The following is a 24,824-nucleotide window of genomic DNA, read 5'->3' as shown; positions in this document are numbered from 1 at the left end:
GTGGTATCTGAGGAGTGTATTCTGAAAGCTACAGACATTTCCAATTACAGAGCTTCCAGAAAGTGCTCTCACTTATATAGATGTTTTGGGGAGCCCAGAATTTTGTGTGCTCTAATGAACAGAGTTTTGCAAAAATGTCACTCAGAAAGTTTGCCTTTTCACCTGTTTGGTGACAACCCTGCACAAAAAAAACCACCCTAACCTTCCATACTTTTTGTCAAGAGTATTTATCTATTTTGTCAACAGCCAAAAGCACTTTACGTCACTAAAAAAAAGAGAAAGAAAATGTAAAAATGATGAAAACACATTGGCCTAAATTTTCAAAAGTGATGAAAGAATTTGGCTGCCTCATTTATTGTGAGGGCAGCGTAAGATACTTTTAAAGGCGACTGATCTTCAAAAATGTTGAGCATCTGTCCTTGGTTCAGGCCCCTTTCAGGAATTTAAAATTGAGCATCCAAAATCACTAAGCATTTTTTTCAAAATGTAGTTTCCTGCTGCAGTGTATTATGCTATTCATCTTCTCTGCCTGCTTTGATGTTGTTGTTGTTTTACATTGAGAAACTATAATATGAAAATTACTGTTGAATTGATCTTGAAGGTCAGTACTTAAATTCACCTTGAATTAATTCATCTTGTTGTGTCAAATGATTTCATTTTCAGAATTCTCCTTCCTCCTGTCCTCATCATCATCATCAGTGTTCAAAGTCACAAATCATACTCATTAGAAAGTGCAGGGATGATAGAAATGGGCATCGAAGAACAATAAAACCAAAATTAAGTGAAGGAAAAATAATTATAATCACAAAAATAAGCCTATACAGCGTCCATGTTTTTAAAAGTATTTTGCATCATAATATACTGCCCCCTGAAACAGCAGCTGAGGAAGCCTGTGCATTGCCAAAGGGAAAAAAACAACAGCCATTTCTAGGGCTTTATGCCTAAATTAACAGATAATGGCTGAGAGGAGCTAGTCTTCCTTGGACTGGTCACTTTGACTTCAGTGGTTTTGAATCAGACCCCTGTTGATTTGGAGGAAATGTTGAAAGTATGGGGCTCTATTTTCTAAGAGGATTTCTGCATGGACATTTTTTGTTCTGTTTTGAAAATTTTACCCTGTAAGTCCTTTGTCTTGGACTTTTGATTTCCATGTACAGTCTCTCTGAGGTTTGTACTGCAGCTTGAACGCAGACATTGAACTGTGAAAGCCTCAATGGTTAAATGTCTAATCTTTCCCAAAAATGTATACAAAGAAGGATGACAAAGCTGATGAGTGGCTTTACCACACCAAGCAAGATGTTATGCCACCCCATCAAAATGTCACATACACGTGACTGTTTAAACAATATGTTAAAAAAACCAACAACTGGAAACCGCCAAAGTAAAAATTTATTCAGCTCAGCATGTCTGAGAAAACCTTAGTCAGCACTTTGAAAATAATACAGTTCATCCAGACTTGACAATAATCACACTGTTCTGATTCTTTTTATTTTTTTTTTCTTTCTGGTTAGCAAAGTCTGATTTTGAGAACTAGATCCTTAGCAGAGAAGCTTTTGTTCACCATGGTAGCAGACAACACAGATGTGAGGATTAGAAATGTTATTTTACGGCCAGTTTGCAGGCAAAGGGGAAAAATCCAGCAAGTAATCATCCCAGAGGACACTTGCTTTCCTGCTGTCACCAGTGCTCCCAGAGAATCACACCTTAGCCAATTAAGCATGTCTACTACCGGTAGGAAATAAAGTACCTTCTTTTCTATGGAACTGAGTGCACTGAGAAGGTGGACAACATAAGCAAGGATTCCAGTAGCTGTCCCTCCACATATATCTGTGTATGTCTTTCTCTCTTTTCCCTTCTGAGTACTAATATAGGAATAATAAATAAATAATAAATATAGCACAATGATAATGGAATGCTTTCAACACATTAAAATAGAACATCAAGTATGAAACAATCACATTTAAAAAAAAGTATGAAAAATATTTTTAAAATATTAAGTGAAAAGAAGTGAACAAATGTATTTCAGCCATTTCAATAGATGCTTTTCTATTAAATTAGAACAAACATCATCATTCCTTGCTTCTTAAATTAGTGGAATTATATAACTTTCTTGTGCATGACAATTAAATGGAAACATTTCTAGGGCTTCATGCCTAAATCACATATCCTTGCTTGTCTTGGTTTTGGCAAACATCATACAAATAATGCAAGTTTAGTATATTTGCACATTGGGTTGCTACAAAACTAGAGACTGCAAATTCATAAACAAGCCTTGGGTGTGTGTGGCTTAAACCACATTTGTTAAGCATAATGTGTTGTGTGTATAATTTTAATTGTTCTTTATGATAATTGACCTTCTAATTTTAGGAATAATCCTAGCATTTTTTTTAAATATAGCACTAGATTCATGTTTCAAAAAATTTATACAGATGCTATTTTTAAGGTTTATATAAAGTGGAGGCTGATTTTATTAACAGCTGGAAAACAGCCAGCTTACTCCAGTCATAGGCGCTGACTTTTGTTTTTGCCAGTAGATGCTTTTGAAGAGGTGTGTGTGTGTGGGGGGGGGGGAGGGTTGGAGGGGGAGACTGCCAGTTTTGGGGGGAAGCTATTTTCAGCTTATTTATACACTTCTTTCATATTCTAGTTATTGAATGTGTCTATCATTGGTATCTTTATTATTTTAATAAAGATTCAGTTGTTATGAACTACATAATTACATTATCATGAATTACAGTATATTAAAATCATTGCAATCACCTACAAGCAGTCTTCACTAACGTCCCAGTTTAAAGACAAGTATCAGAGGGATAGCCGTGTTAGTCTGTATCCACAAAAACAATGGAGTCTGGTGGCACCATAAAGATTAACAGATTTATTTGGGTATATGCTTTCATGGGTAAAAAAAACCCACTTCTTCAGATGCATGGAATGAAAATTACAGATACACAGGGCCGGCTCCAGGCACCAGGCACCCAAGCACATGCTTGGGGCGGCACCTGGTAAGGGGCGGCGGGGGGAGCGCGGCAGGGCATTCCGCGGGGGCGCTCCGGCGGCGTGGCGCTCGGCGGGGCGGGCGGGCGGCACTCTGGGGGTAGTTCCGGCGGCACACGGTGGGGGGCGGGCTCCAGTGGCGCGGCGCTCGGCGGGGGGGGGCAGCGCGGGGCTCGGCGCTCGGGGAGGGGGGTTCCGGCGGCGCTCGGCGGGGGGGGGCGGGCTCCGGCGGCGCAGCGCTCGGCGGGGGGGGGGGGCGGCGCGGGGCTCGGCGCTCGGGGGGGGGTTCCGGCGCTCGGCGGGGGGGCGGCGCGGCGCTCTGCGGGGTTCTGGGGGGCAGCGCTTTTTTTTGCTGCTCGGGGCAGCAAAAAAGCTAGAGCCGGCCCTGCAGATACAGTCATAAATATACTGACACATGAAGAGAAGGGAGTTACCTTACAAGTGGAGAACCACTGTTGATAAGGCCAATTCAATCAGGGTGGATGTGGTCCACTCCCAGTAATTGATGAGGAGGTGTCAATACCTAGCAGGGAAAATTGCTTTTGTAGTGAGCCAGCCACTCCCAGTCCCCATTCAAGCCAAAATTAATGGTGTTAAATTTGTAAATGAATTGTAGCTCTGCAGTTCCTCTTTGAAGTCTGTTTTTGAAGGGATTTTTTTGAAGGATGCTACTTTTAAATCTGTTATTGAATGTCCAGGGAGATTGAAGTGTTCTCCTACTGGCTTTTGTATGTTTAAAGACATTATGTCTCACTGTAGCATTCTGGATGAAACTCTCAGCAATCGTATTTATATCTAGTTCCCTGGTATTGTCTTGATGCAGGTTAAGGACAGCTACGTTATTTAGTTGTGTCTGTCCCATTGATGACTGGAGATAATTTTTAAGTCTTCTGAAGCTGGAGAATGAGTTGAGGATGATACAGGCACAGTGAGAAGGATTCTTACAAATTTGCATAGTGCTTTCAGAGTACCGCAAATGACTCCAAGTTCTCTTTCTTGATAGGTAACAGCTAATTTAGGCACCATCATTTTGTATGTATAGTTGGGATTATATTTTGCCATGTGCATTACTTTGCATTTAATATTGAATTTCATCTGCCATTTTGTTGCCAAGTTACCCAGTTTTGTGAGACCGCTTTGTAACTCTTTGCAGTCTGTTTTGGACTTCTCTATTTTGAGTAATTTTGTATAATCTGCAAACTTGTCCACCTCACTGTTTACACCTTTTTGCAGATAATTTATGATAATGTTGAATAGCACTGGTCCCAGGACAAGCCCCAGGGGGACACCACTATTTACTTCTCTCCATTCTGAAAATTGACCATTTATTCCTTTGTTTCCCATCTTTTAACTGGAGTGCCCAAGAATGCTTTCACCCATCATCTAAAGATCCTTAATTTAATTTAATGACAAGCCTTTTGTTATCTTAATCACCCTGCCTCTGTTTATAAACAAACTCCCTGCCCCAAGGGCAGAAGTTGTTAGCAGCACAGAACTCATCACATTTCACATTCAAGCTCTGGCTCCTGGGTGCTGAGCACCCACTATTTTTTTTTCAGTGGGTGATTGAGCACCCAAAGAGTCAGTGCCAATGATTCCAGTAATTTCTTCTGTAAAGCAGCAATGAGCATGGGAATTGGAAACATGTTCAAATTTCATTGTAAAACCAATACAGTGTCACTGTTTATTATTGTATTTATTTAAGTGCAGTTATGGGACACAAATCTATCTGTATGGCCCTTCATATGTGTATAAATATAAGATGTGCAAGCTATTACTGAAGACTTTAGGCATTACTCAGCACTGCGGGAAAAGTGATAGTGAAGAATTAATTCTGTCACACAGCTTGTGTTCATCCCAAACTATTCTTGTATGGTACTACACATTACTATGTAGCAAAAGGTGTTATTGGAAGGACTGTTATCAGAGTTGTGTGGAGAAAGTAAAAAAGAAAAAGAAAGATTTAGAACACATCGTAAAGTGACAAGGAGTCCGGTGGCACCTTAAAGACTAACAGATTTATTTGGGCATAAGCTTTCGTGGGTAAAATACCTCACTTCTTCAGATGCATGGAGTGAAAATTACAGATGCAGGCATTATATAATGATGTAAAGTGAATCACTCTTTATATCAAGGTTTCTCCAACACACCTTTGAGACAGGTCTATTTTTTACCCTAGACTATAGGGTAAAGTATTACATTTAGAATATACATTTATTACTCTATAGAGTAGAGTACTATATTTCCCACTGATGAACTACCATTAGCTATTGAGGAAGGAATATACTTCTGGGGTCCAGTCAAAATGTTAGTTGCATGTTCACAACTGCCTCTGCAACCATGGGAGTTATGTGCATGCATATCCCTGGATGATTAGACCCTGCATTTTTGAAATTGTAGTCTGATATCAAGTACCTTTGATTGGAAAGTCAAACCATGGTTGACAAGAAAGTACAAGAGAAAGGTAAGTAGTAGTTAAATACCCTTTTTACAGATTGGAGATCTGAAAAAGAAAAGGGCATTATTCCCTACTGAATTGCTGGAGTTATGCTTTCCTAATGGGAGGAGCATAAACAATTTGGCTCACTCTCTTTGGTGATAGCTCCCTATCACACTGGGTATGAAAAGTGCTTTGATACAGACTATTCTGGAAGAAATTAAATAAAGCTATCAATAATAGCTGGGGCATGTTAATTGCTGGTGTAGCTCCACTGATTACAATGGAGTCACATCATCAGATAATTTGGCTTGTATCTATATGTAATGCTTATAGTGGACTCAATACTGGCCTTTATTACAGCCCTTTGATCCTTATTTTGGAGATGCAAAGAGGTCATACAAAACTTTGTTTTGTTGGAAAATACTAACTTGTCAAAACCAAAACTTTTTGCAGGAAAGAATCAATTTCGATAAATTTCTGAACTCAATTTTTTTCAAACAGTGTTTTGAAATGATCTAAATGAAACATTTTGACATATTTTTCATTGAAAAATTCCTATTTTCCAGGTCAAAGTAACTTTCTTTTGATACTTAAACTAACTATAGTAAAAATAATTTGCAAAAAAATGGTCAAAATCTAGACAAATTGTCAAAATCTAGACAAATCTAGACAGGACTGAGTGGTATAAAGTCCTGTGCTTCCCCACACCCTCCCATCTACCCATGTAGTAGGAGAGGGTTAGAGGAAAGGAGGAAGCTCATCAGAACAGACCTTATGTTAATTTCATTGAGAGACACAATTGAAACAGAATCATTCCAAAGCACATAAAAGTTTCCTTAATGTCAATATTGAGATTTGGTTAAGGCCCCAGGAAGCCTACGCTGCTGCCAGTCACCTGTTCTCATCAGCAGGAGGATGTGCCATTGTCCTTTGGAGAATTCCAAACCCCATTCACTCTCTTTTAAAATTGATCATCCATTTTTGTGGCCAAAGTGGGAGTCACCAGACACTACCAAACATCTTGAATCTCACAGGAAGAGTGTTCCTGATTTTCATATTCATGCTGTTATATTGCCCAATACTGAAATATAAAACTGGTTTAATTGTGGGTTTTTAGGGGTTGGGGCATTAGGAACATTAAGACAAGGTAGTGCATTTTGATATTGCACGTTGGCAATGGGAAATACAGAATCATATCACTGGATGAAATTACCCTTGCTAACATTTCACTTGTTTGTTTTCACTATACTTTAGGTAAGTGTTGTGTGATTCCCTTTCCCCTCCTCTTTTTGTTATGCTAGTCACCAAAAGGCAAAGTTCTCTGCTATGATGCAGTTGCTGCCAAGCACAGAGACTGTTGCTTTGATAGTTGTTAGTTTTGGACCTGTGAGCTTCTGGCGCTTTCCCTATCCTTTTGCAGCCAAGCCATCTTGGCTTAATGGGTTCACAAAGCTCCCAGGCCAATTGGAAAGACTTGCTGAGCAGAAATCAGAATTTCTTAATGGATTAAAGTAACTGTCCTTTGTATTTTCCAGCTTCAGCATATTTCTCTCTCTCACACACACAGTTACATCTCTAAAATCAGGACTAAACTCTGCTCTCAGTTATATGATAGTCAATGAGCCAACTTCTGCCACCCTTCTGTTGCAGCGCTGAGCGTCACAATGCCTAAATCCCATTGTTTTCAATGTAGGCATCCAAGTTCCTTTGTCAATCCTGTCCTAAGATCCTATTCAGTCTGGGTACGTGTGACAGGAATCTGGCCCATATAGCTTTACAATCTACAAGATACAGACAATTTAATAGCCTATATCAGATTCCTGTGGATATGATCCAAATCATAGGTCAGAAAGTAATCAAAGGTCAGAAATCTCCTCTTAGATCTGCCATGCAGATCTCAGCTCCAATATTTTGTTCTTCCTTTCCTTTATGAATGGAACTTCAGAAGCTTATGTATTTAGGAAGAGTAGAATATCTTGTTTAATCAAGAATAGCCATGCATCTCCGAGAGCAGAATTTGCATCCGAATAAGGGCAGATCTGAAATTGAATTGTGCATTATTATGACTGGAAATGTGTGCAAAATTGAGAGAGTAATTTATACTGTCAAGTTTAATACAGGACTAGACAAAGCACCAGTAAATATATTGTAGGGAACATCCTATTATGGCAGAGGAATGGACTAGATAACCTAATAGGTGTCCCTAATATCTGCTAGAGGCTAAACTGCACCTTTAGGTGCAGCTCTAAGCAAGGAATAATGCATAAGGTGAACCACCCCTGGAGGCATATGCCTGATAGACACCCTTCTGAATCACAATTCCCTCCCTGCTTCCCCCTTGCTTAGGCGGGGACAGTAATAATTAATTTGCTGCTAGTCTATATCAGCAGCAAAATCTAATACCCTCCGTGCTGGCTCACCTGTACTGGCTGGAGGACAGGAAGAGTCAAGGATTGCTCACTCCCCACATCCCAGCTCCCTGTTCCTCCTCTGAACAAAAGTATAGTCCAAATCACATAACTATAAAGGTAGGGAATCTTGTTTCTTATTAAGAAGGAAGGCCAGGTTGTATCTGGCCTTTATGAGAATCCACAATGGGAAAGGATTAAAAAAAAATGCTGCACAAGAGGTGATGTTTAGCTGCACCATCCCAGGAACAGCCCAGCTCCCATACTCATTTAGGGTGACCAGATGTCCCGATTTTATAGGGACAGTCCCGATTTTTGGGTCTTTTTCTTATATAGGCTCCTATTACCCCCCACCCCCTGTCCCGATTTTTCACACTTGCTGTCTGGTCACCCTATACTCATTCCTGCTGCTGGGGTAAAGGAATCTGCTACAGCCCTCTGGATGCAGATATCTTCTTAAGTACTCCTTCTCAGCTCCTGTAGACAGCACATTGCGAGTAATTGGGGTTGAATCAAGGATCCACTTACTCTCTGCCTTTTACCCTAACCCACCAAATACTGTCACTGTAGCAGCGGTATTTCTGCATAGCCTGGCTCTCTCCCTTTGCCTTGATGCAAAGTGCAGGGAGGCTGGGTAGGGGAGTGGGGTCAGAGGCTTACTTCCATTTTTGCTCCTTCATGGATACAGAGGACTAGTTAAAACCTAGCCCTAAATATAATACACAATCCTGATGTTTAGATTATAAAGAGCCAGTTGAGGAGATTCATAATAATCCTGTTGAAATTGTCAGCCAATCTGCTATTGAAAAAAAGGGTTGACTGCATTAAGATCTATGTCTCTACCAAGGTAAACAGGCAGTAATCAGATAATAAGCAGACAATACACAAAGAGAAGAATTAAGTCTTGTTCCTCATCAAACTGAAGTATTTATATTCTTTGGCTCAAGATTCACTTCCATTCAGCCCAACAGGTAGTCCCATATCAAGAGACCATCTGCTGAGAGAAATGAAATGAATCTTTGGTTTCTAATGGTAACATAGGCTTCTTTCTTACCAGGAGCTCCGAACATAAACAAGGGAGACAAGCATCCCCTCTGCAGGGCTGTTAGGAGGAAGGAAGAATTATCTCTAAGATAATCATCCAAATGGAGAACTAAAGTAAGTGTATGCATCTCCAGGGCCATTCAAAGGTGAAGCCTGAGGTTCCACTAGACAGAGTCAAGGGGTGGTACAGCCTCACTTTAGGTACTGTGGGTGTGTACAGAGAAAGGACATGCAGATAGTGAGGCTCTACTGCAGATGTTGGTTACATAAAGCTTTTGTGGCAACTCATACCTGAGGATGACATAGAAAGTGACATCTAAAGGTAACAGACATCATAAAGGAAAAATATGCAAAGCAAACAGCTGTTCTCTCAGTGCTGCCTCTTCTTTCCTCTGCCAGTTATAAACATTTCTTCTTCCTTTTCCATTCCAGGAATGACTTCTTATGTTAACCACATTAAATTATCGTACAATAAGTAACCAAAAGACTAATGTGAGTGTGACATTCTGTACCTTGGGGGAGCACCCTGTAACCCCCATATTCCTCATTTATATATGATTGTGATCTTGCATATAAAGCATGCCTTGTAAGGTATCCAAGGAAAGGTTATGATCTGCTGACATCCATTCATCTATCCATATATGTATATCATTAATGCATATGAAGTTATGAGAATTATGTTGTATGGTTGTCACTAAAACCTACTGTAAGTTGGGGATTCAGCCAGATATTAGCTCCCCAGAGGCAACAGGAAGAAAAGTAACCAACACCCGGGTGGGGTATCAATCAACCCATCAACAACCATTGTCCAGCAAGGGAGCTACGATGCAATGACTCACCTGCATGAGCCCACAGCAAGGGAATTGCTCAACCTTGTCTGGAGACTCAGCAATGCAACTAGACATGCCTGGACTTGTGTTTTGTCAAGACTAATTCCCCACTCTGGCACTTCGAGTGCAGAAGGTGGGGGCCTGCAAGGATTCTAAAAATTAATACTGGCCACTCTAGGCTTGTATTAAACTCCCAAGGTTACAGCTTTTCTCTGACCTTGGATTGGTAGATGCTGCCACCACCCAAGTGCAGAACCCCTTTAAGAGCCCAGGAAGGTGCACTTGGGAATTCCTTCCTGTGGGGCACCCTCAAGCCCTTTCACCCCCGAATCCGGGGAAGAGCTGAGAAAGAATGAAAAAAAAGGGAAATCAGCTGTTGCCACCAGCTAATTAAGCAATGTGTGCACAAACCTCTTTAGAAACAAAAATCTAGTTTTGTTCTTTAAAAAGGTAAATTTTATTAATAAAAAAAAGAAAAAATACATCTGGGAACTCAGCCTATTGCTAGATTTTAAAAGAGTAACTATATGGATTAAGCACCAAGAATAGCTTTCTTGAGGTCCAGCTTAAAGGTTACAAGCAAAACAAAAGCACCTGGGGTTAGCACAGAGGAATCCACAAGTTATAACAAAATGAAAGGGATAAACCTAATCGCGTCTTCCTAGACATTTCCTGATCTACTTACATATCTGGGGGTTTAAATGAGTAGATTCTAGGTATGATATTGATTATTTTTTCATACCTGGCCCAAGCTTCTTACAGCATAACGGCAGCTCTGTCTGCCTCTCCCCAGGAGAACAACAACAGACAGACAAAAGAGGAATATTTTTTCAATTTTAAAAAGTTCTAGCCTTCCCATTGGCTCTTTAGGCCAGGTGCCCACTCACATCCTTTTACCTATTCATAGCAATGAGAATTTTTAACCCTTTACAGGTAGAACAATTAGAAAACAGCTACTAAGGGATTTTATAGCTGCTGGCTGGCTGGGTGTCCATAATAGGGAGCTACCCCCCACTCCCTTTATTTATCACACAAGCACATGGACTGAGGGTATAAAACTGATACAGTGGCCACGTGCTTGGCCTTTGCCCTTCGCCCACTTACATTGCAAGCAACAAGGACACTCTGAAGACTCCAACTGAGGGGACTGGCCCAAATTTCAAGGGTGAAATCTGTGTACTATGAACTGCAATATCCAGTGAGAAAAACTGCTTAGTCTAGTTGTTGCCCAGTCTAATAGGGTTGAGAGTTTAGACTGCGTGCTTATATTTTATTTATGTTGGTAACTAACTCTGACTTTTTGCCTATCACTTAATATCACTTAAAATCTATCTTTTATAGTCAATAAATTTGTTTTACTATTTATCTTTACCAGTGAGTTTGTATGAAATGTGTGGCAAATCTGCTCAGGTTTTGCAAAGGCTGGTGTATGTCCACTTTCCATTGATGAAGTGGTGAACCAATTAATAAATTTGCACTGCTCGTCTTAAGCATTGCAAGACAGTATATTCCTGAGGTACAGTGCTCCTTTCTCTGTGTGATTCATGAGTGGCTCTGGGAGCATTCATGCAATCTAGCTGGCTGTGGGGTTCCACATGCAGTTGTGCTGAGTAATAACAGCACCTGCATGGGTTTGCTGCTGGTCACTAACAAAACATTGTGAGAGAAAGCCCAGGCTGGAGAGTTAAGGGGGTACGGTGGTCTCCACAGTCCCAGGCTGCACCCCGGGGGGATCCCATCACAGTGAGGAAATAGATGAGTATTCAAATGACCTCAGAATTCAACATAATCTCATCTTCTTTTCAGCCCTTCACTTCACACTATGTTGCAAACCTTAGAAAAAGTACACCTTAGGAGGCATTACAGAGCTCTGATACCATTAACCTGGCCTTTCAGCATTTCTCTGCGTTTAATGATGGTCTTTGATTTGATGCTTTATTTTGTTGCTAGGAGAACAGATGTCTTCAAAGATAAGTAAACAACGTGCTCTTAGAAACGGAAATGATTTGCAAGCCTTTGTATGTTTGTGTTTTAAGTTCCTTCCCACACTCAGTTTTCCTCTTGCATTCTTTATTCTAGAAGTAGAGAGAGACTTAGAAAAATTTACCTTCTCCATGGTTTCTAATTAGGCATTAGGTTTTTTGGGTTTTTTTCAGAGTTGTGAACATGGCGTAATTCTTCCAGCTAAATACATGAGCACTCTGACCAGTCACTCATGAATTACATACAGGGCAACATCCGCAAATTCTTAGTCACAGCCTTGTTCCCCCAGAAATGTGCATCTTTTACTGTCCAGAACACTACTGTACAATGCAAGCTCATAGAAAGTCCATCATTTCATCAAAGGAAAATGATATATGCACCAGCCTTGCTTATCCCAAATGGAGCCTCCCACATACTTTAATCCAAACACACTGGTTAAGATAAAACAAGAAGATATGTTTCTTTAGATTTTAAATGATTACAAGTACTGATGCATAAATGTCAGAATTGGTTACAAAAGAAAATAAAAGCATAATACGCAAGCTAATACCTAATTTAACAAACTAATTAGCCTTAAAAGCAAAGGTTTTGTCTCATCAGACGCTGCTGTAAATGTCACAGGCTGGGTCTCCTACTAGGCTGGGACCACTCCTCCCTTAGTTCAGTTCTTTGAGAGATGTTAATATGAGCAGAGAGACAGGAGTAGGAGAGATGAAATGGAGGCCACTGTCACTCTCTCTTATGCCACCCTCCCTTTCTTTGAGGATTACCCCCGGATGGGGAACAGGCAACAAATAATCGCTTGTGGACATGAGGGGTGATCGTCTCTGTGATTACATGTAAATTTCTTGTTTACACCTTCCCATTACTGAAGAATGGCTGCTGAAGCCGGTGATAGCTCTTTAATACCTGGCTAGGGCCAGTCTGTCTATGTCTCTGAAAAACTAATTTGTGAGTGTTACCCAGAATTACACATATTTCAGTAACAATCATACAGTAGAATCTTTAACCTCACATACAGTGTTGCTACACATATTTTAACAGGATAATGATATTCAGCATATTATGACTTTTCAAATGATACCGCACAAGGCATATTTTGTACAAAATTTATCATAGTCTTGTAAAAGTGGTGACCATAATAGTATAGACCGTCACAATGAATCAACTTGCACTGGGCCATGAAGCAGTTCTAATATGGAGAGGGTGAAGCATATTTCACAATCTATGCCCAGTCAGCTTTACTGTCTGATGCAAAGTGTATAAACCAGAGGTCTCAACATGTCTCTCCCTGTCCCAGCCAGCTAGATTCCCACAGGGGATTGTACTTTCTAGTACGATTCTGGCAGACCCTCTCTTTGCACCAGCCCCCACACTTCCAACCACACATGTGTATTCATCCAGGGACTGACCACAATCTGGCCCTTAATTTGGAATCCCTAATTCTCCAAATTGTTCAGGGAATTCAAAGGGTGTGGGAGAAAGCTGAAAAGGAAAAACAAAGAAAGAAAGAAACAAAAAAACCCTCTGTCAACCTAAATGTACCAACTAAAAAATTCCAAGGCTCAAATTCTTCTCTGTTATACTAGTGTGACAGGGAGCAGAATTAACCCCAAATCTCCTCAGAAAGCTTTTAGGAAAAGATTACAGAAATTGAAGTCTGGAAGGATTTCTTTGTCATGAACACCACATTAAAATACTCATCTTCAAGCAGAATGAACAAGCAGGGCATAATAACTATGCTGCAGAAGATGAACAACAAATTTGACTGATTCCAGCAAAGTTTACAGATTAAATTTCATTTGACAGCCTCTGGAGGATAAAATGTGGAGGTGAAAATTGGATTGGGCTGAGAAAGTAACGACATAGTCCCAGAAGACAGCAACACAGCAGAAACTTGGGGAAAAAGCTAAGGCACAAGGAAATTTCAAGTGTAGCAGTACTGAAAGAAAACAAACAATTGGACAATCAAGTGGAGTTACAACAGAACCAAAGGTGATATAATAGCAGTAGTTGTAATCTTTGGCCTCCCAGGAGATGAGGAATAGTTTAGTACCTTGGAACCTAATTCTGTAAAGTGAAGTCAGCGGAATTACAATGTAAGGGTATGTCTATACCCAGCCGCTAGTTCGGCGGCTGGGAATCGAAGTTCTGGGTTCGACTTATCACGTCTTGTCTGGACGCGATAAGTTGAACCAGGAAGTGATCGCCGTCGACTGCGGTACTCCAGCTAGACGAGAGGAGTACCGCGGCGTCGACGGGGGAACCGCGGCGTCGACGGGGGAGCCTGCCTGCCGCGTGTGGACCGAGGTAAATTCGAACTAAGGTACTTCGAACTTCAGCTACGTTATTCACATAGCTGAAGTTGCGTACCTTAGTTCGAATTGGGGGGTAAGTGTAGACCAAGCCTAAGGGTAACTTTAATAATGGGAGTAGCACCATTTATATCAATGATCATAGAAGCAGCAAATTTTAAGTAAATATTGGACAATATTCACAGAGAGTGAATTTTTAATTCATAAATAAGCATTTCCACTGGGAACCTGATTCTAAGAACAATCACAAACATACCATCTGACCTATGCGTCTAATTAAAACTAAACAAAAAAAATTTCAAATTTTGTTTTCTGAATACTTCCCACATACTGCTCTTGTACAATGAATGGACAAAGTTATTCGGTGAAGACATTCAGTTAATGAGTATATTCAAGAAAACTGCAAGCTGCTCTGGGGCAATTTGGGCACAATAAAAGAAGTGAAATTAACTGCATACATTATTTGTTATGAATTATTCATACGCCTCTAATAAATATGCAATTCTGTCTAATTTGTAGCAAATACTATAGTATTTGGTTTTCAGACCGCATTAAGTAATCAGTCAGTATATCAGTGGCTGTCATCTTTCAAATGAAGACCGTGTGGCAAATTCTGCTCACAGTTTCTCTATTGTAAAACCACATTAACTCAACTGAAATAATTGGAATTGCTCTGGATTTTCACTGGTGTAAATGAGATACAATCTCACTGCTTTTCTAACCAGTTTAATTATTGTGGACTAAACAAATTGAGAATTGCTGGCTTCACTTTAAGCAGCCCCATAGTATGTGTGATTAACAAGCTTTTTTAAGGGTCTGAGGTTTTGTTTTTGTTTTTGTTTTTGTTTGTTTTAAAGACAGAGTAGTTAATAAATAATAATATTTCAATAATATATCTAATAAAGCACTAAGTAGCTCAGATTCTTGGCTGCATTGTAGCTGTTTTGGTAGATCCAGCATAAACCCTGTGGATCCAGTTAAGGGTGGCATGGTGTAAGAGGCATGACTGGGGAAAAAGCACCAATCCCCATCTGCCAAAAAGGTTAGTAGAGACCATCGGCAACTAGCAAAAAGTAATTAACCCCTGAGACTGCTCTATTTTACACCAGGGACTGTCTAAGGGTATGTCTACACCCAGCCGCCAGTTCGCTGGCTGGGAATCGAAGTTCTGGGTTCGACTTATCGCGTCTTGTCTGGACGCGATAAGTCGAACCAGGAAGTGATCGCCATCGACTGCGGTACTCCACCTAGACGAGAGGAGTACTGCGGCGTCGACGGGGGAACCGCGGCGTCGATGGGGGAGCCTGCCTGCCGCGTGTGGACCGAGGTAAGTTCGAACTAAGGTACTTCGAACTTCAGCTACGTTATTCACGTAGCTGAAGTTGCGTACCTTAGTTCGAATTGGGGGGTAAGTGTAGACCAAGCCTAAGTGACTTTCCTTAAAGACGTCTTTGGCTACTTGCCCTCCTGAGCCATAGAAAGTGCAGTTTGGACTTAGCCTTTGACCAGACCTATGTGTCAGATTCTGAGAGACAGCTGACTAGCTACTGAATATTTGTCATGTCCATTTCAGATTGTCACAGTTATAGGGCAAGCTGTGCTCTAGATCCCTTTTAGCTCCTCTGAAGTGCAACCCTTGGGGACAGGTCTCTCTACCTTCACCTCTTTCTGGATGGAGCTGCACAGTTCTACCATTCCTAGACTGGGCCTCTGAGCTGCAGTCTCCTTGTTTACCAGCTGTGTTAACCCAACAAACCAAATTGTGCTTGGTACCTGTAAGCTCTTTTTCTCTGGGACCAGTGACCAGTGGCTGATTAAATAGACTCATAACCATCTTGTTCGAAACAAGTATCATTTATTCACCCAAGGTACATAGCAATCAGAGACAGGGGTTAAAACAATAAAAGACTATATGCTTATTTCCTCTTATGTAAACCTTAATCTTTCCTTGCAAACTTTGGTAAGTTTCTCTCTGCCCAGTTACCTCCACCTCTGACTGGGGCAGACAGCCTGCTTGATGCAGTTTCACTCTCTCTCAGTACCTCACTGTCAGCATCCCCCACCCGGGCTGCTACTGACAGTCCATGCCTCGCTTTCTTGTTCCAAGGGGTCTTTTAAAATGGTTTATGGCCTTTTTCATCTCTAGGTTTTCAGCCTGGGCAGTCCAGCTGTATAACACAACCTGTCTCTTGGAAAATACAATCATCCGACTTAATAGAACGGCCATTGTTATCTTAACTCCCTGGCAATTTGTTTACCCCAGCTATCTTCTCTCTACCATTGTTTTGTTTCATATTTGTTTCACCCTAACAGCCTCCTTTGCTTTAACTCCCATGCAGGTAGGCAGGATAATATCAAACAGATAAACAGCGTAGTCATAAAAAAATTAGATATCTCCCTCATTCTCCACATAAGGGCTAGTACTTTCCTGCAACACTTGATGGATACTTCCACTCAGTTTGCCAGATTTACACTACAGACCTATTATTGGTCCAAATACATCACTCAAGGGTGTGAAAAATCCATGCCCCTCACTGACATATTTATACTGCCATAACCCCCCATGTAGACAGCACTATGTCAACAGGAGAGTTTCTCCTGTCGACATAGCTACTGCCTTTTCGGGAGGTGGATTAACTACGCCAACAGGAGAAACTCTACCATCAGCATAGGAGTGTCTTCACTTGAGTGCTACAGTGGCAAAGCTGCATTGATGCAGTGTAGACCTACCCTTATTTTCTGTAAGGGGGGAGAGATGTGGAGAATGAGAATAAGATTTCAAATGTCAGTAGACAAAACTAGCCTAATCCATATTAAAAAATGCGTATAGATGTGGAGCCCAATCTGACAAACATTCCATACACAAAACTCCCATAAAGCCGATGAGACTTCCACACATGAGCCTCTGTAGCTCTATCACACAACGTATCTGAATTGAAAAGAGAAACCTGCCACCACTTTGCTTTCCCTGTAGAATATAAAAATTACTTCTCAGAAATTTACAATGTGTGTTTTGTTAAATGGGAATGATTTCTGCATTTTTAAATAATGAAGTGTAAGTTGTTCATCTCTCATAGTTATATAAGCAATTAAGAGTTTTACGTCTTAACATGGGTCATGTCACTCCCATTCATTCCACAGAGAAAGGCTGGTGTGGTGTTAACCATAAAAATATGTCCTATCCATTAGTCTACTTCTGAAAACAAGATTCTTATAGACCACTTGGTACCAATTGACTAATTAGCCTTGGCTATTAGGGAATACTTACTCCTGCTGTAGTAGTTATCAGCTAATTGCATGTTTCCTCTCTTCTCTGCCATTTCCAACCATGTTCAAGGTGGGAATTTGTATCGCTGTGCTGCATATTGCCAAAAGGCACAATGCTTATCTGAAAACTAGTTGATGGACCATTTGGAAATGAAGACAGTGCTACTATTCAGATGACCAAATGCTACTCAATACGTGTCAGGGTTGCAAAAGTGGTCCATAGTGTTTGAAGTATGCTTGATGCTTTATACATGTAGGAAAACAAGTCATAGTCTTTAAGAGTTTACAAACTGAATAGGGAATTAGAAGGAAAAAATAGGATGGGAGGCAGGATATAGGACAGGACAATTTGTAAACTTCTTTTCCTTTCAGTTTTTATTTTGTGTTTAAGACTCATTATTATTTTGGCTACTCACTCATAGAGTTAGGTCAATTTTTTTCAGAATATAAGTTTATTCACTGAAAAATGCAGTTTTCATCTGAGTGAAACTGCTTGTAAATTCTGATCTAAATTTGTTGAATAGTTTTGGACACACAAAAAGGCGGGGGAGGATTCAGAAAAAGTCTAAATGTTTAATTTTAACATTTTAAAATGAAATATTTTGACTTTTTGTTGAAAAACAATGCTTTATTTTGAAATGTGGCTAAATTTAAGGTTAAAACCACTTATGAAACATTTTGTTTTGGGTTCAACAAAATGTATAGATTGACCCAAAACAATGTTTTCATGAATTTTTCATTTTGGCCACTGAGCCAAAAAAATCAGATATGCGCCCTGCTCTACAAATGTGCCCCTCTTTTCCAACCTTTTAATGAAGCATACAATCTAAATATGAAATTTATATTTCTTCTCCTGTAGTCTCTTCTTTCTCTTCTTCCTTTTAATTATTAACTCATTCCTCTCCTTCCCACCGGTCAAAGAAAAATTTGGAAACTGTTTTTGATAATTTTGAGGGGGGGAAACGTCAAGAATAAATTCTAAGTTTTTCACAAAGATACTTTTGGATTTTTTGACCAAAGTCTTGCAGTGATACATAAGTGTATAGATAATGATTATACCACTAAATATGTGGATGTTCATGAGTAATTTGGTAAATTTACAGCCTTTGACAAGCCAAAGCCAGGTCTACAGGGTAGCTAAGTAAGTAAAGCTCCATTTTGTAAACATGTACATTTCTAGCCCATTATTGATATGATAGCTCATTATTATCCTTTTTGCCTTCCCTCCTCATCCAATGTTATCCTTTTTTAAAGTTTGATTAAACATCACAATATTTGGCCAAACCACAGTCCTGAACCTTGTCTACACTAGAATTTACTTCGGTATAACTTACGTCGCTCAGGGGTGTGAATAATTCACACCCCTGAGCGACGTAAGTTATACCGATCTAAGTGCCAATGTAAGCAGTGCTATGTCTGCAGGAGAGCTTCTCCTGCCTCAGAACTACTGCCTGTCATGGAGGTGGAGTTACTATGCTGACGAGAGAACTCTCTTCGCCGCCGTAATGCTTCTAGTATAGCCTAGCCCCTGGGCTGTGTTAAATTTCATTAACAAACAGTACAGTACACATGACCCATCGTCTTTAAGCTCGGACACATACTGCATTGTTTTTCCTCAGCATACAGCTTAATTTAGTTCATTTTGGGTGATAGGTAGAAAACATGAGAGGACCATTAATAAATTAGTCGAGGGGTGTACCCTGTCCATCTTTACTCTCTCTCATGGAAATCCTTGGGATGAGAGTACTAAGAACATAAGGACATAAGAACGGCCATACTGGGTCAGACCAAAGGTCCATCCAGCCCAGTATCCTGTCTACCGACAGTGGCCAATGCCAGATGCCCCAGAGGGAGTGAACCTAACAGATAATCATCAAGTGATCTCTCTCCTGCCATCCATCTCCACCCTCTGACAAACAGAGGCTAGGGACACCATTCCTTACCCATCCTGGCTAATAGCCATTAATGGACTCAGATAGAATATGACATTGCTTCTGAAAGTTATGATAGCTTTTTTGATACTAGAAATGCTACAAAACTTGCATTTGTTGCTGTTGTCTTAACAAACATTTTCCATTCAAAACTCACTTTCAGAGGTAGTGCAGAGACACAGCACACTAAGTGCAGATGGCCCTGTACATCAGGAAGAGATCCAGTTTCTGGGGCTTAAATCCTTGTTTATTCCATGAGGTTATGGGGAAGTATGAACCCTTCCTTCTAAAGAATCATTAAGGAAAACTTCAGTGAGACACTCCTTGTGGAGTTTTCTACTCCCCAGGCTCCATCAAGTTTGCAAAGAGGGATGCTGTGGGTCATTAATATTTATTAATTACTGTAGAAAACAGATTGATTGCAATACTATAATTATTTATCACTACCGTGGCAAGTTTAGAACTTCCAGTGCATGGAGTCCAGACCTCCCAGTCCAGACCCGGCATCTAAATTCAGATGTGATAGTATAAATCTACCATACAATCTCATTATTATCACTAACAGATTAATTTAATACAAATATATAAACTAAATATAGATTAAATCACCTTCCCATCACATCCCCTGTCCTCAAACCTAGAGATGATGCACTGGACTATCAAATATGTCATCTGCATACTCATATAAAGCTCAAAAATTTAAAAAAGTGCAAGGAAACCACTCAAAGATAAGGTCATCATGGGAATTGTCCAAGGGAAAAAATTTCAAGAATAAACTTTTCAAAGATCAGATATTTCAGAGAATCTGTTGAATCAAAATCAAGATCTAAAAAATGGATTTCTTCTTCATCATTATGAACATCTTCAAAGATACTAACTTCCAATAATGACTAATTAGTTTTTTAAACAAAAATATTAATGCTGTGAAGATTTTTTTTAAGAGGCCACATCTTAAGGAATGTTACTTTGTTTGAGGGAAGTATTGCCATAAGCAATGGGACTATACAAGAAGTGATTCATGCTCAGATATAATCTGAAGGAATAATTTGAATACTTTTGTCAGTGCAGAGGACTGTGCCACATACTTAACCTTACTTGTTGCAATATAATGTCTCCACTCACTTGTGATGGACTTCATCAGTGTTGTACTCCCTGCAGCACACTATGCAAGGACTCAGTGGGCCAAGACACAAAAGGAAGCTGGACATATAGCTAAGACTCATTTCCCAAGATATGGAGAATGATGATATTAACATCAAGGATGACAGTGATTTTCACATTTAGGTATATGTACAAAATTTAGTAAGATGATGGTGATGTACCAACTCAAGTGGAACTCCAGTGAGTGGAATCTTGTCATCATTTCCCATAAACTGTCAACCAATCTCTCTCTGAAATGCAAGGTAGAGTAGGTGACTTATTTTTTTCCCCTTAAATTCCCTTTTTTTTCTTAACTGAAGTCCAGAGGAACATTAGTTACTATGATCAGCCGCCACACAGTTCGTTCTTTGACTGTAATTATGCGCTAAGCCTCCCCTAACCCAGGCTGTGGGCCTACCACGAGGCCCCACCCTCTCTCCCCCAAAGCTGGCAAGGGCTCTGCTTGGGCCAGCAGCCCAAGGGTCAGGGCAGCCCAGGCTGGTGTCCCAAGGCTCAGGGTGGCTGGGGCAGGTGGGCCAGTCCTTGGGTGGGCTGGCATCGCTCAGGCAGGCTGTCCGGCAGCCTGGGGTTTCGGGCGATTTGGCCAGGGCTCCTCCAGCCTCAGTGTGTGGGGAGGTTTAGGGTTGTGATGGGTGAGGGGGGCAGAAGGGGCAGGGCTGGGGGCTAGCCTCTCCAAAGGGAGGGTTCACGCGCCACCCATGCCTGTAATAGATTCATTTTCATTACCCTGAGTTATGTTCACTGAATTGGATCATTGGTATCATCCAGTTTTTCATACCTTATGACACAAAGGGAATTTTTTTAAAATAGAACCTTTCTTGGGGATTTTGTTCATATAATGGTTTTTGCTGTAATTTGATTTTTGGATTTTCAGATGTCAATTGTGAAGGCAGAAGATAACTTGAGCCAATGTAACTCTGAGAAGATAAATTTAGAGCAGATCATAGCACAAAGAAAAAAACATTACAAAGAGGAAGGCACACAGTACAAAAAGACATTGATCACCTGCTTTGTCTCTTTCAATGAGTCAAGGAAGTTGCTGCTGCATATGTAAAATATGTCTAGCTCTATTGAAAGGGGTGAGTTCAAGAACACCCAAGAATCTTTTGTGTAAATAGAAATATAAACCCACATATACACTAGTGGAACTACTTTCTGAACAAGATATATTTAGTTTAACAAATAAACTTTTAGAATGAAATGAACTGTATTAAATGGGTTTATACCTGTAACTTAATATAAATATATTTCTGGCCAATGTGCTCAAATCTGTGCTTGCCTGAATATTGACTAGCACAAAAACTGTTATAAGTCAAAGCCAAGATCTTATTTCAAGCCCAAGGGAAATTGCTTTTCTAACAGCATAGATCACAACCTTCAACTTCTAATATTATAGAAGGATGTTAAAGCATACAATTCAGAGAACCAGATTCTGCACTCAAGTGCAGCTCCTTCAGAGTAACATCAGAAATGGTGTATGGGCAGAATTGGGCCCAATATGTTTAAATTACATGCAGAAAGCATGCAATGTATAGTTGTTAGCACCACATACAACTACTTTATTAGAATATATGCTATTATAGCAGCAATTCTGCAATTAAGGCTATGTATACACTGGTGTGCATACTTTGGTACATACCCACGTTTATGCTCATGCATGTACCCCGTACCTGTACTGAGTATCCACATATGCTGTGCTGGACATGGGTACAAGCCGTATACATGTGTATACCCACTTTTTGGTTTGCACATTTGGCTTAGGCATTTCAGGGTGGTTTCTTATGTTTATGCATCACAGGAAGGAAACACTCCAGCAACCTCCTTGCAATGCGTTGTTGGTACAGACCTCCTTGATGGCAGTTCCTGCTCAACCCTGGCTCCTGCCCAATATGAAAGACCTGGAGCAAATGACAGGCTGTGTTTCTGCTCCTGTTTCTTCTTTCAGGACAAATGTGTTTGTGTTGGAGAACATGACCGGTGTGAATTTAGGGGGAATGGACTTGGACCTTTCTCACAAGATGAAGATGCGTGACTGGGACGATTATTGATCCACTGTTGCCACATGACACAGAGATGCAGGAGACTGCCAGTGTTTTGACTGTATGTCAATGGGTGGACCACCACTTCTGGGCCAGAAGAACCAGTACAATGTGGTGGGATCACATCATCTTGAAAACTTGTGTAACCCCCCAAGGAGATCCCAAGCATATCCCACAAAAGACCAAAAAGCCAGTACAGGGGCCAAAATTTTATGGGAAAAAATCTTTATACATTATGGTTTCCCTGCCCGAATCCATTCTGACCAGGGAAGAGATTTTGAAAGCAGACTAATTCACGAACTAACAAAAACTCTGGGAATAAGGAAGTCCAGAACCACTCCTTACCATCCTCAGGGAGAGCCACAACCGGAGAGATTCAACCGGACTTTGCTAAACATGTTGGGAACTCTGCATCCATCCCAAAAGACCAGATGGAGTGAGCATGTCAGTTACCTTGTGCATGCTTATAACTGCACTAAAAATGAGTCCACTGGATTTTCGCCTTATTATTTAATGTTTGTTAGAGAAGCAAGGCTACCAATTGACTTATGTTTTAGGATATCCTCTGATGAAGCTAGCGAAACAACTTATCTCCAGTACATTCAAAGTCTTAGAGGTGACTTGTGGGAAGCTTACAAACTGGCCTCCCAAGCAGCCAGGAAAAGCAACCTTGCCAACAAGCAGAGATATGATAGTCAGGTCCATGAACAGGATCTGCTGGTAGGAGACAGAGTCTTAATCCGAAATCTAGGTCTCACTGGAAAGCACAAATTAGCTGACCGTGGAATGCGACTCCTACATAGTGGTTGATAAGCTACCAGACTTGCCTGTATACCGCCTTAGAATGGAATATGGAAAAAATGTTTGTAAGACTATTCACTGAAACCACCTCTTGCCAGTGGGGCAGTTAATAGGTGAAGAGAACAATAGTGAATGTGGTTCCTCCCGGTGACCAATTACTTGTTCAAAACTAAGGAAGCAAGTTCCTGCAGAAAGAAGCCTTACTGCACAACTTGAATCTGCCGAGGAGGCAGACAGTGAGTCTTTAACCTCCCTTGGAGAAAACGATCCTAATTCACAGAATAGCAGTGAGGAGGAATTCTTCCCCTATTATCCAATGGCTCCTATGGTTCATGAGCTGTTACATGAGGTAGAAACTGTTAAAGAGGGAGAATCTGGGCCTACTCTAGCTCAAATACTTAACCCTGAAGCTGCACCATTTGTCCCCCATTAGTCAACAATACAACATGATAACCCCTGCCTGCTGGCACCAACTGAAGAGGCAAGTGGTTTACCAGCTAGTACGGTTTTCCACCTCTAGAGGATGTGGGAGAAGCCATGCAACCTGCAGAGAGGGAAATCATTGATTGTCCTGTAGCCATTATTGCTGAGAGCCCTGAGAATGAAGAAGCTCCTGTACTTCGACATTCAGAATGAGAGCGAAAACCTGTACAAAAATTCACTTATGATGTTCCAGGGACCTCCACCTCTGTCCCTTTGCACTTAGTAAATAGATGGGTGCGGTTGGCCTATTATTGTTTGTGTCTGCTAGTTAACAATGGAGGCTCCAAGGTTAAGTCATTTATTTCAATATAGTAAGAATGTTATTAATGTACATTGAATAACAATTTAATGTTATTTTAAATTAATAGTGTATGTGGACACGGCAATACCTTCTTGTTGGTAAATAACATTTATTGTCCACTAAGCAATTTCTATTATTATCTGATGAAGAGGACCTTGCATGCTGTGTTGTGGTTAAATGACCCTTGCCGAGGACGGCAAGGACTTTCGCCCAGGGAGAGTGTAACTCCCAAGGAGATTACCTAGATTCCTGGAGCTCTGTCTGCTGGCAGCTCAGGGAGGAGGAGCCAAGGCAAACTCAGAGTCTGCCCGGCAACCAATAGGGAGTGAGATGCCCCTCCCAGGGAAAAAGAACAGGAGTACTTGTGGCACCTTAGAGACTAACAAATTTATTAGAGCATAAGCTTTCGTGGGCTACAGCCCACTTCTTCGGATGCATATAGAATGGAACATATATTGAGGAGATATATATACACACATACAGAGAGCATGAACAGGTGGGAGTTGTCTTACCAACTCTGAGAGGCCAATTTTTTAATGAACCCAGTCAGCCACACTGCCAAACCACTGCAGAGAAGAATTTTATAGGTCATCAAGGGCCCCAGCAAAGTATGCATACCAACAGGACACTAATTTTACACTTGTTACATCAAGTCACGGGTGTTTTCAGTGTGGGCACCGGTGACCCTAAAAATAGTGTTTCACCCTGTTATGTTTTATTTGTCTCCTGTTTAATATAATTATTGTGTTAAATATGTTTTTATGTGTTTGTGTTATTTCTTGGAAGTCTCCAACTATCTGGCAAGTAAGTCGGGATTACTCTGTAGT

This window comes from Emys orbicularis, chromosome 2, assembly GCF_028017835.1.
Source record: "Emys orbicularis isolate rEmyOrb1 chromosome 2, rEmyOrb1.hap1, whole genome shotgun sequence".
Taxonomy (NCBI): Eukaryota; Metazoa; Chordata; order Testudines; family Emydidae; genus Emys; species Emys orbicularis.
This window is presented reverse-complemented; position numbering follows the sequence as displayed.